The sequence below is a fragment of the Pteropus alecto genome, unplaced genomic scaffold, assembly GCF_000325575.1.
Source record: "Pteropus alecto unplaced genomic scaffold, ASM32557v1 scaffold171, whole genome shotgun sequence".
Lineage (NCBI taxonomy): Eukaryota > Metazoa > Chordata > Mammalia > Chiroptera > Pteropodidae > Pteropus > Pteropus alecto.
Window position 1 is genome coordinate 1,421,863 of NW_006431925.1, and position 16,310 is coordinate 1,438,172.

A 16,310-nucleotide genomic window follows, 5' to 3' on the forward strand; every position below is an offset into this window, starting at 1 on the left:
TATATATATATATATATATTATTTAAAATGTTATACAGTTCTACAGCATTTACTTTTGCACTTCAGTTAGTTATTTAGTAAATACTGTAGTGACAACCACGTGCTAAGCATATGTGCTTTCCAAATACTAAGTCATTTAATCTTTGTGAAACCTTTGGCTATAGAGTTTCAGACAAGGGACATGAAGTTCAGAGATGGGGAGTGACTTCATTAAAGTCGCACAGGTACTAAGTGGGAGAACCAAAATTTGGACCCTAGCTGTCTTGGCTTCAGAATCTGGCTTTTCTCTATTGCATAATGTTGCCTGTCATTTTGTATAAGAAGACATATTACTTTTTAATGACTGAGCTCTCTACTTTGAGAAACAAAGCAGAGGCTTTGATCTCATCTGGTTTCCTTTGTCTCTTCTCATTGGAAAGGGCCTTACTGAGCGTGTTATGTTAGTGCTTGGTGTCCCCAAATCTCTAAGAAAAGTACATATGAATGCAACAGCTCTTTTTCATAAAACGGCCAATTCTGGTCAAAAGAAATCTTCTGAAAAATGTTAATTTTTCTGAAAATTTGTTATATCGTATTAATTACTGATATGAAAATTTCAAAATTAGATAGGTGGAATTTCAAATATTCATTCAACTTATCTATTTGCTTCACTTTAAAATCAGTTTGAAGAGGTAAATTAAATGAAAAAAAAAACATAAAAATATGTGATTCCTGTATCAGCCAATTCTTGATTGAAAACATCAGAAAATAACAAAAATTAAGTAGGAAAAAAATTTTTCCTGGAAGGATAGCAGGTGGTTCACAGACTGAACAACCAGGCTCTTGAAATAAGTAGGAACTAAGGTAGTCTGAGCATCAGGGGATGAGCTAATTTCAGAGTATCACAGCTATCTGGGTAGGGAATACTACTCAGGCTATACTATTCCTGGCCATTTCCCCTTGCCCAGCTGGACTCATTGAAATCTTGCTGCCATTTATTGTAAATATTTTTTTCAATTATCCATGTGTTTTTGCATCACTATCTCAAGATTTAAAAACCTAGAGGGGTCAAAATTACATATCTTAGCTGCCAAAGGTGAGGATGGAGAGTATCTGCCTTTCTGTCACCAAGTTTCACTGAGGAGGCCTCAAAAATCAGAAGAGTGCTCAGATGCTCGGTAGTCAGCACACACTCACACAGATATACACGTATGCACACATATATCCAGATAGATATCCCCAATAATCATCCCACCTGTATCACTTAGTGCTCTATATTTTTCCTATTGATAAGATGATTTTCAAAAGAATGTTTCTTCCCCTAGTTCTCTTGCAGGTAACTAAACACTATCTATTTATTTATTTATTTATTTATTTATTTATTTATTTATTTATTTATTTATTTTTCAGTGGTTGCAGTTTCAACAAGCAGTTTTTTAGTTGATGTGACAAATAGTCCAGAGTTTGGGATAAACTTTAAGCCATTATTTTTAAAACAGAGAGAATGTGTTAACCTTACATAGATTAATCATCATGAGTCAATGTGAATCAACAATTTTGTCCTTAGGTGGATCTTTATATTCAGAGAAAAGTCCTGCATTCATCAATTTAGTTTATGGAGAGCAAACATTCATTCAATATCAAATATCTAAGGGCAAAAAACTAAAGAAGAGAACTCACAGATATGCTAGAAATCTAATTCAAACTCTTAGTGAAGAATTTAAAACCTGCTTTTCAAATGTGTATCTGATTTGACTTTTTGTATATTTGTTATTAGATTATATGTTATTGTTTCTTCTTTCATTTATCAAACAAAAATTTGTTGAGCTTCTGCTAAGTGCCAGGTACCATGCAGACAGAGCACCTACTAATGGCCAAATTCTAGAAGCAGAAGGCACACTCAGGAATTATAATCTGCATAACTCTGGTAGAGTCTCATCTTCCAAGATTTTTATCTGACTTCTTAAATTACTAAGTGAAAAAAGTTTTTAAACCAAATAACTTTTCTACAAAATGTATTTTATTTTAATCAAATAATCAGTTTAGAAATGTGGTAATTTTTAAATAATGGCCCTTAATGAATCTCACCTTTTGCAATGTTTCCTGTTGCTTCTCCTATCAAGAGGTGAAATCTATTTTACTCACCTCTTATATCTGGGCCAAACATGTGATTTTTATTGACTTAAAAGTGTCAGAAATGATGGTGTGAAAATTCTGGGGCCCAGATCTTGGCAGGCCCTACTGCTTCCACTTTTACTATCTTAGAACACTAAGACTACACTAGGCTGTGAAAAAAGTCTAGTTTAGGTCACTGGGGAATGAGAGGACACTTGATGTGTTAAGTGAGGTGCCTCAGCCAACTGCCAGCACCACTGCCAGACTTGTGAAGGAGGCCATCTTGAACCTTCTAGCCCCAGTGGGGCTGCCAGATGACTGAAGCCACAAGACTGATCCCCAGTAAGAGCAGCAGAAACATTGCCCACCCAATCATCACAATTGTGAGTGTATGCATGGTTTGTTAAGCAGCAATAGATAACTGGAACAGGAAATATTTGCTAAACACCTATTACCACTAAATGTACCATTCCTGGATCCAGATTCTCTGACCAGATCTGACTTCTTCAAATTCATGTATAATTGGCCATTTCTCCAAGTTGGGTAGAGTTACCTGATTAAATTGAATATTTCTGATGAAGATGATGCTGGAACTCTTTAGTGTTCTCTTTGTATTTACCACTTTTTCTTAGAAAATAATTGTGGAATTTTTACAAAGTCTCTTATAAATATTTCAAGAAAAAAATTACACGTTTATGTTTCCTAATTCTCTAGAGTCATAGTCCCAGGGAAGGAGGAACACAGAAAAGAAATCAGATGAAACCTTAAGAATGACATTATTATAACTTAAAATGTTACTTAGAACATTTGTGAGTTTCTGTGCCAAGTCCGGTTTCTAACAACATAAAGTTCTATTTGTGCATACTTGCCCAACATAAGTCACAAATACCCATTAAAAAAAACCCTCAGATTTTAATAAAAGCCCAAAAGTTTTGTCAACAAAGAGGGGTTTGTATAATCTGCAAAACAATTTATATGACAACCATATGCTTACAAATATGAATGAAGAACAATTAAAAATACGAAAAAAAATCCCACAAAAACGAAAAACACTTTTCTACATTTCTCCTTACCTCAAGAAAACAAATATTTGTATATGCTTAGGATCAGGAAATCTCAATAACTGTGTGTCTTCGAGATGGCCAAACAAAGCTGGTTTCTGAGATAGCACCAGCCCTTTCCTACCTGAGTTTGTGCCTGAAATGAAAATGTGCATCCCAGAGCATGTGGCAGGGTGAGTGTGAGCATCAGAAAGCATCCGAATTACTCCCTTCCGTGCTGGAGCGAAGACCATTTTGTCTCCTGTAAGTAAAATATGAAAGCTTCTTTCCTGGGCTGCTGCCGTTGATGTCCTTTTTAGTTCTGAAGCAGAATCATTGTTGCCTTCTGCTCTGCCTCAGAAAAGAGAGTAAGATATCTACACACGCCCGAGCCCTTGTGCCAGTGAGGTATATGTGAAGTGTGCACCCTCCTGTTACTTGCATGGGAGAGGCCCAAAATAGCTATTTTCCCTCTGCGCTTTTGTCTGACAGGTAAAAGCCTATTAACGGTGCCTCAAATTGTCTCATGGAAATTAGGCTCATTTTTCTAAAATTGAAAACATCCACCCAATCTTGCCTTATTACTTAGCAAATTGATAGGCATATTGAGATCGCACTTATTCTTTGTCAGCAAGGTGAAAACTCAACGTTTATTACATTTTCAGCTAGTGGTTATTAGAAATCTGTGGGACAATTAAAAATAATTCGAAAAATTACATAATAAAAAGAACATCAATTTCAAGCATGATCTTTAGAACTCAAATTGTTGACTTGAATTGCATCTCAGAATTTAATACATCCAGGCCCAAAGTAAATACAGTTAAGCAAGTTTGAACTAAGCTTAACAGAGTTTAACATGCTCAGTTATATTTGTTTAAGAAGAATTATCTCTAGCTCTTCTTACAGATGTATATTGCTACAACTCTTTAGAGCTTTGATTCTTAGATGCAGTCACTATACCTGAACAAAGCGTTCATTACTCTATCTGAAAGGTATGTGCATTTTTACCTATACTATCAGGATAACTGGGCAAATATTTTGACTCAATAATCTGTGTAAATCATATTTAATAAGATTGAGCTCATCTTTCAAAGTCCAGTAGAGATATGTATGATAAACCACAGATCCTTCCAAACAATAGTAACTTATGGTCACCATATGAATCAAAATGACCAAAAAGAAACTTTGAGCTATCTTCAAATACATAACATGTCATTCTATAGGCAATAGAGATCAAATATTCTCCATCTTCTCAGAGGATAGAGTAGCATACAGTGGGCTCATACTCTTTAAAGGGAACTCTGCTCAGACTTTCCTCCTGATAATGAGTTGTTGGGTATTAGAATTAGATAATGAGGGAAGCTGTATAATCTCCTTTGCAACAAGATATAAAATGCTATTCTCTCTCTCTCTCTCTCTCTCTCTCTCTTCTCTCTCTCTCTCTCTCAATCTGTCTGTTTAATCTTATTGCTCAAGATTTATCAAAATGTCTGTTGAGGAAGAATTTTTTTCTTTCTTTCTTTTTTTTTTTTTTTTTACAGAATGTGCAGTTCATTACAAAGAAATTCTTCTATATTACCCAGTTTCTTTGGGATCGAATAAGGTCTGGAAGGAGCTAAGTACTTGGAGCATGTGCAGTTGCCACCACCCTGTGTCCCTGTAGAATTGTTTTACTAAATTATACTTTGTTGTGCTATCATACAACGAAAGAAATTGGTCTCATAGCAATGTCTCCTGCAAGGATGCTGTTAAGCTTACTGTTTTCTGCATTTCAGTCTACTCTTCACAGGGGCCCCTGAGAGAAATGACTCCCAGGTCTTAGTTCTAGGGTAGTTTCACCTTCTGCAGTGATTAGTATGATTAGTATTTGTTGAATAGATACACTGTTTGCGTAAGTGCAACATTTCCCATTTTATGGTGACAACCAGAAAACCTAGATCCAATTTTGTGGCACGACCTGTGCATACTTTGTAAATGTATTGCAGCAAATTTTCCCACTTATTTTTATATCTCTATCCATATTATTCTTTATTTTTTAACTCTGCTTTAAAATTGTAGCCTTTTGAAAAAATAAATGAATAAATCGTGTCGATTTGTTATGACAATAATATTAGCAACTTCTGTTTATTGCATGCTTATTATCTGCAAGGATATATGCTAAAGGCTCAATATATAGCACTAATTTTCTTCTTAGAAAATACTAGTAATAATTACTTTCTCCTTCTTTATATATAAAGGAACAAAAAATCAGCACATTTTAGTATTTCCTCCAGCTAGTAAGGGTGGAATTGAGATTTCTTTAAAGATAGGCTCTCAATAGTAAGAACAAATATGTGGAAGGAAGAATCTAGGTACCAATTACTGCAATATGTGCCTTATATGAGTTATCTTAATCAAAATCAGGAAAATCCTATGTCATAGCTACTTTAATAAATTCTATAATCAATACTACATATTAATAATAAATACTATTATTATCTTCATTTTACTGATGAGGAAACTGATACAGAGAGAGATTAATTCACTTTCCAAGACTTAAGGTCAGTGCAGAGGTGGGATATGAACCCAGACAGTTTAACTCCAGACTCCAGGAGGATAAATATAACATCATCCCATTAATATTTTATATATCCTTGTGAGCTAAGAGGCATTCATGTCTAAGTACCTGCAAACGTATGTTTAAACACACACATGCGTGCCATTTCATTTTCTTATGTGGAAGCAATCTTGCTTAGTGCCAAGGTAAAAAGAATTTCTCTACGTAATGAAGTAGGCAGTTCTGCCTGCAGTCTGGGGAACGGGCTAGATGACTCTTAAAAATTCCTTTCTGCCCCAATTGAACTGGGTTAAATGCTCCTTGAGGGCAGAGACTATGCAAATGAGCTTTGAGCAGTAATCAGCCTAAACTGCTCTTTCCTGACTTGTTAGTGCCCCTTGGCTTTTCACAAGTCTCAAAGCTGGACAGCTTTCATGTTCCCGGTGTGCCTCTTCATTAACTAAGAATGTCTTCATTTCCCTTGTAATGAACTCTGCTCTGCTCTTAGACCACACCCATTGGTGTCTTAACTATTTGATGGCTACCTATTAACAGCTCTGCTTACAGGTTCTGAACTTATACCCTGTGAATGAAGCTTTTGGCCCCAAAATGCACTGGGCATCTGGTCCTTGTTGACCTGCTGGAGAATGACATGTGTAGGATTCCCCACAAATCTGGGCCATCTCAAGAGAGTGATGAAGTTAATAAAGTCTGAATTAATTAGTACTTTTGGTTGCAAGTAAATCCAAATCAGGTTAATACAAAATGGAATATATTATAAATTCACCAAAATCGTGGAACACTCAAAGGAATGAATTTGGCTTCTTGGTGATTCCATTTAGGAGCCTGTCTGCTTTTCTTACAAACATAACCAGATACTCACCAAATCGCAATGGACCAGTGTCACTTAGAGGGAGGGTGGCTTTGTTTGTGTTTGTTTGTTTGTATGAAAAACAAAATGGAAGTTAATGGGTCAAGTCAGTACCGGTACTTTTAAGATGTGGGTACTGGGCTAGAATGGAATGGATTCTTCAGGGGTAAACAATTGCAATTTAATCCTGGTTCTATAGAAGCTGCTATATCGTAAGTAAATTAAATGTTCAATTTGCCATTGGTGAATATTTCTTTTCTTTCATTTGCAGGGGGTGCATTCAGGAAACATGTCTTTGAAGGGGTCAGTATGTCGCATCACTGGAGATTTTTCATTATTGGATCTGAAAAATCTGCAATTCTTCTCAAATATTGGCTTCTTCATTACATGGGAAAGTCAAGGAGTGTGTGTTCTGCCAGCACCTAGGCTGCATCTCCCCACGGGGACTGACACACTGTCGGGGAGCCATATGCTTTACGATTGTGAGGACAAAGACTGTCCCTCCCCACTCTGCCCTCTGTGATGGAATCAATATCTATTTGTGTCATCATATACAAAGTGACAAGATCATATGGAAATGACTATCATGAAGGGCAGTATAGTATATATAGAACACTGATTAAGAGCAGGGACTATGGACTCAGACCAGCTGGGTTCATAGCTTAATTCTTTTGCTAGCTACCTGTGTGGTCCTGGCACGTTTCTTAAGTCTTCTGTACCTCTATTTCCTCCTAACAGTATTCATGTCGTGACATAAAAGAATTAAATCTGTGTATGTGCATAAAATACTTAGAGGTGTAATAAGTGCCACATTTGTGTTAGCTGTTACTATCATCAGTGAGTCTTCACACAAACATCCTTTGAATGCTGACCTCATTTCCATTCTCACTGCTTTTCTCTCCTGCAAATCCTTATCACCACACACATCCATCTAGGAGTTTGGGATAATTGCCTCCAAACTGGTCTCTCCAACCTTCCTCCTTCTGAATCAATCTTCCATGCAGATTCCTTGTTAATCTTTCTAAAATGCCATTCTCACTTCTTTCAATCAAGTCACTTTCTCTAGGATAAAGTTTACTTTTCCTTGCCTGACACTTAAGACCTTCTACAGGTTTTTCCCTGCCTCATTGACAACCTATATTTGCAATGCTTTTTTCTTTTCACTGCACCATAAGGGTGGCTGTGTCTTTTGCAATCGTGGTAGAGTGCAGAGAGAGGGGAACCAGATGAAAGGAAGAGGCGCAAAACGGATAGTCCTAATTTCTCCTTAATAAATCAAGGATTCTGAGGTTGGTTCTAGGCAAGGCCTTGCTACATGAATGTTGAAGCCTGAGACCAGGCCACTCCTGTGGAATTGTGGAAGTCTCTGGACCTTGTGACACACTGCTCTTCAACCACCCTGGGTCATAAAAAGCTGAGCTGAATGGCATGTGATGCGTCAGCAGCTTTACTGAATGCTTTCTTGCACAGTGAGAGGTAATCATATTAGCTGCTGTTATAACTTGGCCTGTACATTATATTAACATAATATAATTTATAGCTTTAAGAAATATTAAACAGGAATGAAGGCAAGCACTGCACTCCTAATAGGTTTACATTTCTTTTCCTTACTCCTCCTCCATTCTAGCTCTCCAAAGTCGAAATTATTTCTCTTTTTGGTGAGGCAGATGGATTCATTTCTAACCTACACTCTGCTGTAGTTTCTGATGGAAACCTTACATTGGGGGAGGCAAAAATACTGATGTTGATCTCATTTCTCATCTGCAAATGTGTATGTGAGTGCTACGTATTGCATCTCTGTGTGTGTTTTAGTTACGTTACAGAAAATTTCATAGTTGGCAGGGGCTCCTCTCCATGCTTCTTGCTTGTCTTTGTCTGCTCCCCATGAAACTGATCTGGTTGCCAAGTTCTTACTGACATCAAAGCAGGCTCCAGGCTCAGATCATCTCTGTGGGATGCAGAGGAAGAGGAGAAATAGCTCTTGCCCAGGGAACGTTTCTCTGACCGAGTTCTAAGTAAATTCTGGGGCTTATCAGACAGTTTTTTCACTGGCCAGGCACCTAGTAAAGTCAAATATTACAGCTGACGTCAATTGGCCGGTGGCCAGGTGCTGGGCTAACGCTGAGCAAAATCTCAGGACAACAGATCCATGCCCCTTGGATCTTGATTTTTATAGCTCCGTTTTGCACGAGGTTCTTTCAAATAGCAATAAAAACAGTAAACAAATTACAAAGCACAAGCCACCCACGCACACATTCCTTTCTCCTGAACCCAAATGAATGCAATGCCAACCCTAACAAAGGTTAATTAATAGCACAACAGAGATTGTGATTTTAAAAACTCCTTCTTCTCACAGGCTGCAAACTAGGTGCTTGCCAATCCTATGTTTCCTAACCGCATATTTCTTTATGTTTATTCTTCACATCTGTACAAAAGTTCTTGATTCTTTTCATACCTTCCATGTAGAGATAGAACAAGTCTGAGGTTGGCAAAACTGTGAAGTGGAGACCTTAATTTCTGTGTCCAGCATCTCCCTACATTTGGATACATTCCTATGTGTTTTGAATTTCTCCTTTATTTTGCTCAGGAGCCCACCTGCTCATGCTGTCCCCTGGTTTTCTAGGGTCACCAGTGAGAAACAACAAAGCCTTAGACTGCTAAACACATCTTTCACAATCACCGAAATATGTACTAGTTCTCATCCCCAAATATCTTCACCAATCAATGGGTCATCGTTAGTGATGATGAGTTTGTGTTTAAGGAGAGCAGACTTGGGAAAACTTCCTGTATGTAAGGCAGTTTGTGGACTGGAGAGATAATTCTGGTTTCTAGTCATGAGCACAAAACACACTCAAACACACATAAGAAGGCCACATTTGAGTCTAACATGACCCATGTATGTATAAACACACACAGCGGGCAAGATAACCCAGAAGCTTGCTGGGTGTAGTGTTCCTGAGAGAGCAATGGCAATGGGGCGTTTATATGAAGCCTAGGCAGGACCTTGATGTGTTTTCTTATTTCAAGTGGAAGCGGAGAGCCCACCACCTTTGGAAGTCTCACTTAGAATCTTTCCATCACGATGTTTTCTTTGGCTACACTGTAGAGATGAAAAAACTAGAAACTTTACCTTGTTTACTCAGCAGATCCTCTGGTGTCTGTTTTTGGAATAAAAGCCTATCGATAATGCTTTAAAATGTTAGAAAACACCTTTAAGAGATAAGATCTCATGGGTTTAGATTTTTATGGTATCTCGGGGATTATCTATTCAGCCTGTTTATTTTACGGCCTAGAGAAATAAGACTCAGTTGGTGGAAAAACTGAACCTAGAACCGAGATTCGTTCACTCCCAGCACTACACTCACTTACTTTAGGAAAATCATAGTTGCAACCTATTTTCATGAGAATTGTCATAAGCTCCCCTCCAACCTCCAGATATTTTTAACTGATAAGAAATTTCCATGCAATTTAATTTGCATAACTCACTAATCTATTTCTCTTAAAAGTTTGTGCAACATTTTGGAAAATAGTGTGAGTAAAATAAAGGAAAACAATGGAAACTATTACTGCACTTGACAACAGAAATGTAATTATGAACTCATTGTTAATGCTTTATCCTTTGTCTTTGAAATGTGCCACGGCTATCACATGTGTAAAAGTGAAAAAAATGCCTTAATCTTTCCAATATGAAATGAATGTTAAAAACTATATACTATGCAATACAGCTCAATTTTTATGTGAGAAATAATGTACATAATTACAGTTAGTACTAAATACTTTAGATATTCTTATTGGCTATCTTTATGTTCTATCCCATCCCCAAATTAATTCTAATCAGGCTACTCTCCCCAAATTCAGTTCTAGTGCTAAGATCAGGGTTAGGTGGCCTTTCTTTTTTGAACTGTCCTTCTTTTCTTGATCCTAAGTCATATATATCTTCAAGTTCAAGCTCAAATTCTACTTCTCCCCCATTAACTCTTCTCTCTAGAAGTTATGCTTTTTCTTCCTTTAATTTAAACCCTGAAAACATAATTTATACCAAAGAATTCCACCCTTAATTATATCCAATATTATATAACTTTCTGATTTATGTTCATCTAGCTAAAATTTGCACTTAGATTGTGAAAATTTTTATGCAAGCGTTATATATCTTCTCTAGTCCTAAACATCCAGCACCGTAGACGTCCAGTAAGTGTTTGCTTTTGATTTAGCCTATGTCTGGTTAAGGCCTTATGTGGCACAAAGCTCAGACTTTGCTGTTCAAAATGTGGTCCATGAACCACATTCCAGATCTGCTGATATTAAAAATTCAGTGATTTATAAAGTTTGAGAAGCAATACTAGCTTAGGAGAGATTGACTTTCCCCCTGAGTTCTGACCAACATGATTCAGGTGCATAACTCTTCTGGCTCAATACTGATGCATGGTCACGGGGGAAGTGATTCTTCAACGTTTGTGGTCATCAATTCCTTAGAGAATCTGGTGATAGCTTCAGACCCCCTTTCAAGAAAATGAACATAGATATACACACATAATCTTCTACATGTAATTTATGAGCTTAAAGGATGCATTAAGCTTATAAAGAGACACTTTATAATTCTATTGATACTGTGTTAAAAGTCCCTGTTGAGGATTGTAAGTACATAAAGGTTACGAATCATTTATCTGTCTCTGAAGTGCCTGGTTGTGTGCTGTATATTTGCTGTTGAAAAACATGGGAGGTCTAATTGGCCTTCCTCTAAGAGGATAATCTTTGGTATTTGCCTTAAGTGTTTGAATAGGCAATAATAATTACATGTAATGTTGTTCCTACAGGTGGGGAAATCAATATTAGTGTGTAAAAACTAATTTAGCCATGAAAGAGACCTTCATGTAATATATTTCATTCATCCCAGTAACACAGTAAGCTTTGATTTAAGCAGTCAAGATTGTCTACATAATTGTGTACTTAATTTAAAGAAAAAGTTTTTTTCTCTCTCTTTCTTTTAATCCAAGCAAAGAACCATATGCTTTTCATGTATTTTTTAAAAGTCCTTTGGGGTGATGATCTGAATTGCTCTTAATTATCAATTAAATTTTCTCAAAGTAGATTGTTAAAAGTTTAGATGAGCCCAATTAGTGAGAACCTCACTCTAACAGCAAGAGTGAAGTTGGTTATTTTGTCTTCTTAATTATTCAAAAGAAAGAATCCGATATCTCAGATCAATGTTAAGTGGGGATTATGGAAATGGATGCTAAAAATAAAAGTTATAAAGGTACGGCCAGGCAAGTCAAAGAAGTGGCCTCTCTCTTTGGTACTGAGTCTAATAATATTAGTTTGAAAAGATTATACCCTGCTTTATGCTAAAGAGAGTGACAAATTAATGACTATATTTACATTTAAAAACTATACTGTTCTATATTCTTTAGCAGTGACCAAGAAAACCTGGTGAACTATAAAGTACTCGGAACTTCTCAGAATAGATTATGCCTCAGGGAAAAACAATAGTTTAATATACAAGAGAACTTTCACTAGCCATAGGAGAAATTTTAGAATTGATACAAAGGACTGGCTAGAAATAATAAAGTGTACCAGATCACCTCTTTCGTTATTAATCTCCAAAGCAAGTTTTAGATTATTTCCCAGTCTTCATTATTGAGGTCCTGCATGATAATCAGGGCTGAAAAGAAACAAAAACTGAATTCCATTTAATTGGATTCAAGCGTATACATTTGTAGAACATCTAGTATGTGTCAGGTATAAACTTCTTGGTTAGTGGAGAAAAAGGAAGTTAGAAAAAGAAAGAATCAGGGTTCGGTACAATTAATAAAACATTTTATCTATCAATAAGAATTTTACTGTCTAATTGGGAAAACAAACACACATACCCTAAAGATTAAAAACTTTATATATAACTGATAACATCTGGAATTGTTAACCCTTGGGAGACTGAGTAAAATGAAGAAAGGAGGCTACATTACTGTTTCCTTTAAATCCTTTATGCATTTTCTTACTTTTTCTCACCTTATTTCAATGGCAAGTATTTTATAAAAATAAAAGTCATATCTAAAAAGTGAAACTGTACAGTATTGCCCATACATCAGCACGGGCTAAGAATATCATTGGAACACCTGGTTTTTATGGAGCCCCTGAAATCATGTCACTCAGACAGTCATGTGTCCAATGAAAGAGGCCTTGGTAAAATGATTGAGAGTAGAAGTCAGATCAGCAGTTTGGGCATTCTGAGAATGGCTTTTGAGATGGTTTGAGAGAAAATTAATCAAGACTGGCCTGGGTAAACTTAGGAATCAGATGAAATTTCAATTTGGTGTGTTTCCAAAGATAGTTCTATTCTAAAGTACAGCCAGTATAATTAGAGGGGAGAGAGAGAGAATGGGATGTATGGGTAATCTTTTCAATTTTAAAAATTTCATTCATTAAAACTTTTTTCCCCCCATAATTTATCTAACCCCATTTAATGAGGAAGCACTTACATGAAACCTAATATAGACCAATTCCATTTCTTGTTGGAAACAGAACAGTTATATACTATCATATTTAGCTACTTAAGAAAACATCTGGATTAAGTCTTTACAGTGGGATAATGTGACTCGATTTGTTTGAGATGAGGTCATTTTTCTACATTTGTATCATAGCAGCTCAAGGTCAGTCACATGGCAAAACCAAAGGCAAATGACACTTAATTTCATACTCAGTCTTTAGTGGACACTTGGTTCCCAAGAAGGAAATTATATTGCCAAGAAAAGTGCCTTAGCTTTTGCCTAATCTGCATAACACCTTTTTTAAACATCATAGAAAATAAAGCTGGATTTGCAGAGAGTAATGACAATAGTGATGATGGTGGTAATGCTATCTATGATGACAATAATGCTTACTACTTTGAAATCAATATTAATGAAACAGAATTATAACAACTATAGCCTCTATCATATGAATCTTAAGTTGTTCATATCTCTGGGACATGCTATTACCCAAAGTAACAAAGGCACTTTAGGAAGAAGCCCTGATAAATATTAGGGCAAGTTTAATAAAATTTTGCTAGTAGGAATACAATATATTTCTTTTTTACTTCCCTTTGGGAAACTAGGCTTGGAATCAGGGAAGGAGGGGGAATTTAAGGGCAAAGTAGATAAACAGTAGGCCATTTTATCTAAGACTGGAAAGCCAGAAAGAGAGATAGGAATGGCTCAATGGTGAGTTTGGACTACAGATGAATGAATGATAAATGTACATGATGAAATCTAGAATGAAGAGAAAAGACCAGTCATTTTCAGTAGAGGGTTATACTTATAAATCTGTAGGTAAGCATTATGGCCTTTAAATTAATTTCAGTAACTAAAGCATAAAACACTGTCTGGAGCTGGAAGGCATCTTAGAAATCATTTAAGCTCTCTCATTTTATAGAGACTAGGCTTTAAAGCTTACAGAAGTTAAATAGCTTGATGACTGTCATATGGTCACTGGCAGAGTTGGGGCAGGAATATATGCATCCTAATTCCCCTCTGACAGCTTTGAAAGGAAAGCGGGTTTTTACAAAGGCTTCAACTCTGTGAACAGATTAAGCGGAATGTGACAGATGGACTGTGTTTATTGCTGCTTTCACCAACATGTATAATTATTGAGATGTTACATGGTGTAAGGTTTAACATTTACTTGTCGACCTCTATTTTTTCACTCATTGTTTATTGTGCTGCTTGGAGAATGCTAAATATTTTCTAAACAATATAATTTATTTTCCTGGAAGTTTATATAATCACGTAAAACCACTAACTGGAATTAAAAACAGCAGTGAAACTTTATTTTCAAAGCAAATTACTTGTTTTCTTTTGGTGACTTGCTTCCTACCAGCCACATGTAAAACGTGTGCATGTGGATGGAAAAGGTATGCATGTCCCACTGTGGTTTTTGTTTGGGTCATGTTACTTCAGCATGAATTCTAAAACCTGGATCTGTTTTCTCTCCAATGCTGGAAGAGTCTCATGTAGCTAATGTAAATTTGGATTATTAATTTATCTTTTGAGATGACATAATTGATTTAAATGCTTTTAAACTTATATTTTTGTTTCTAGGTTTGTGTCTCAATTTTATTTCCAAATATACTTGTTCTTTCATTCTCTATGCTCTTGGCCTCAGAACAAAATAACTGCTACTGCTATCAGACCAATTATCCATCTGGCTATATTCCGTAAAATTATTTTATTCTTCTTTTTAAATCTCAGTAAATTAACCACAGCGAATGTCTTATTTTTTCATTCATTCGTTTGTTTGTTTAATTCCTAACTTAAGCATTGGTTCTTTGTTAGGGCCAGTGTCACTCCTGGGGTTGTGAAGACAAATGAGACAGGGTTTTCTACCTGAGCAGGCTCAAAAGTCAGTGGCATGAAAGTTCATTTTAAGGAAGTGTGTAATTGCTCTCCATATGATTTTGCCTCATAAAATCTGATCTTATGTACCATAAGCACCCTTAACATCCCTTAATCATTGGGATTTATCAATCAATATTTTCTCTTAGAATTCTTAACCTATTTTTATTTCTAGCCTATACCATCTTAGAACAAGAGGTTCTTCAACAAATTTGCCCTAGAAAAATATATGTATATTTCCTCAGGAAAGAATCCCAAGGTCCACAGAGCATTAGCCCCAGGTCTTCAATGAGGGAGAAGAAAATACATGATACTGCTTTAATCATACAACGAAGGTCTCATTTGGTGAAGCTTCCCTGAGTTCTTTTTGCTGCGTATTTAATGTATCTGTGATGTATTCTGGCTAAGAAATTCATTCTGCTGAGAAGGGGGATTTTTTTTTTTTTTTTAGATTAACGTTTCTTATACATTTTATTCTTTATAATAGATCCCAGCTAGGGGGAAACAAAACAAAACAAAACAAAACAAAAACAAACAAACAAAAAAAACTGAGGGAATTAAAGATAGGGAGAGGTACAAATTAAGTCACAATAAGTCTACAGCCATGCCACCCTGAACAAGCCTGATTCTGTCTGGTCTCGGAAGCTAAGCAGTGTCAGGCCTGGTTAGTACTTGGTTGGGAGACCACCTAGGAAGACCAGGTGCTGTAGGCATAAAAAAAATAAAAAATAAGGGATTGTAAACTGACAAGGTCCTTGCATCGCCTAAAAATAAAAAAAATAAAAAATTTAAAAAGTCACAATAAGTGCTGCTGCTCTGTGAGGTTCTACTTCTTGTCTGAGATGTGCAATCCTGACAATATATATAGAGTGAGAAAAGGGACTTTTCCGTTGATCAAAATACAGTGGCAGCCTAAGATTTCTAACCAATCTGATAAATCAGTTGTTGTCCACAATGAGATCTGCATCTCCTTTCCACATTCATGAAAAGACAGAAAAAAGAAAGACAATTCCTACAACATGTGGTCATTTACTTATATTTGTAAGAAGGAAATTTCTTGATAATTAAATTCAGAATCCAAAGGATTAAAACTAATGAAGAAAAAGAAAAAGAACTCTTAAGGGCAATTTAATAAAGTTTAATATTAACTTATACACTAAATGAGATTGAAGAGATTTAGAAATTTAGATGTTGAAGGAAGAAACTTGTTATCAGGGTACTTATAATTTTAAGGGGGCAGGGATTGAAGTGAGAGACATGTATTTCTTTATGTGAAATGTAAACTAGTTTGAAATTCAACAACTGTGAAAGGAGTTTAGTATATGATTTTTATGTGTGTTTCTCTAGCAAACAAGTCTTTACAATATATATAAATACATACTAAGTCCGCACAAAAACTTAGATCT

The 16,310-nt window shown here is 36.0% G+C and overlaps 1 pseudogene; it reads left to right on the forward strand.

Moving 5' to 3' along the window:
- Positions 1-15,498: 15,498 nt before the first annotated feature.
- On the forward strand, positions 15,499-15,617 carry LOC112475586 (annotated as a pseudogene).
- Positions 15,618-16,310: the final 693 nt, after the last annotated feature.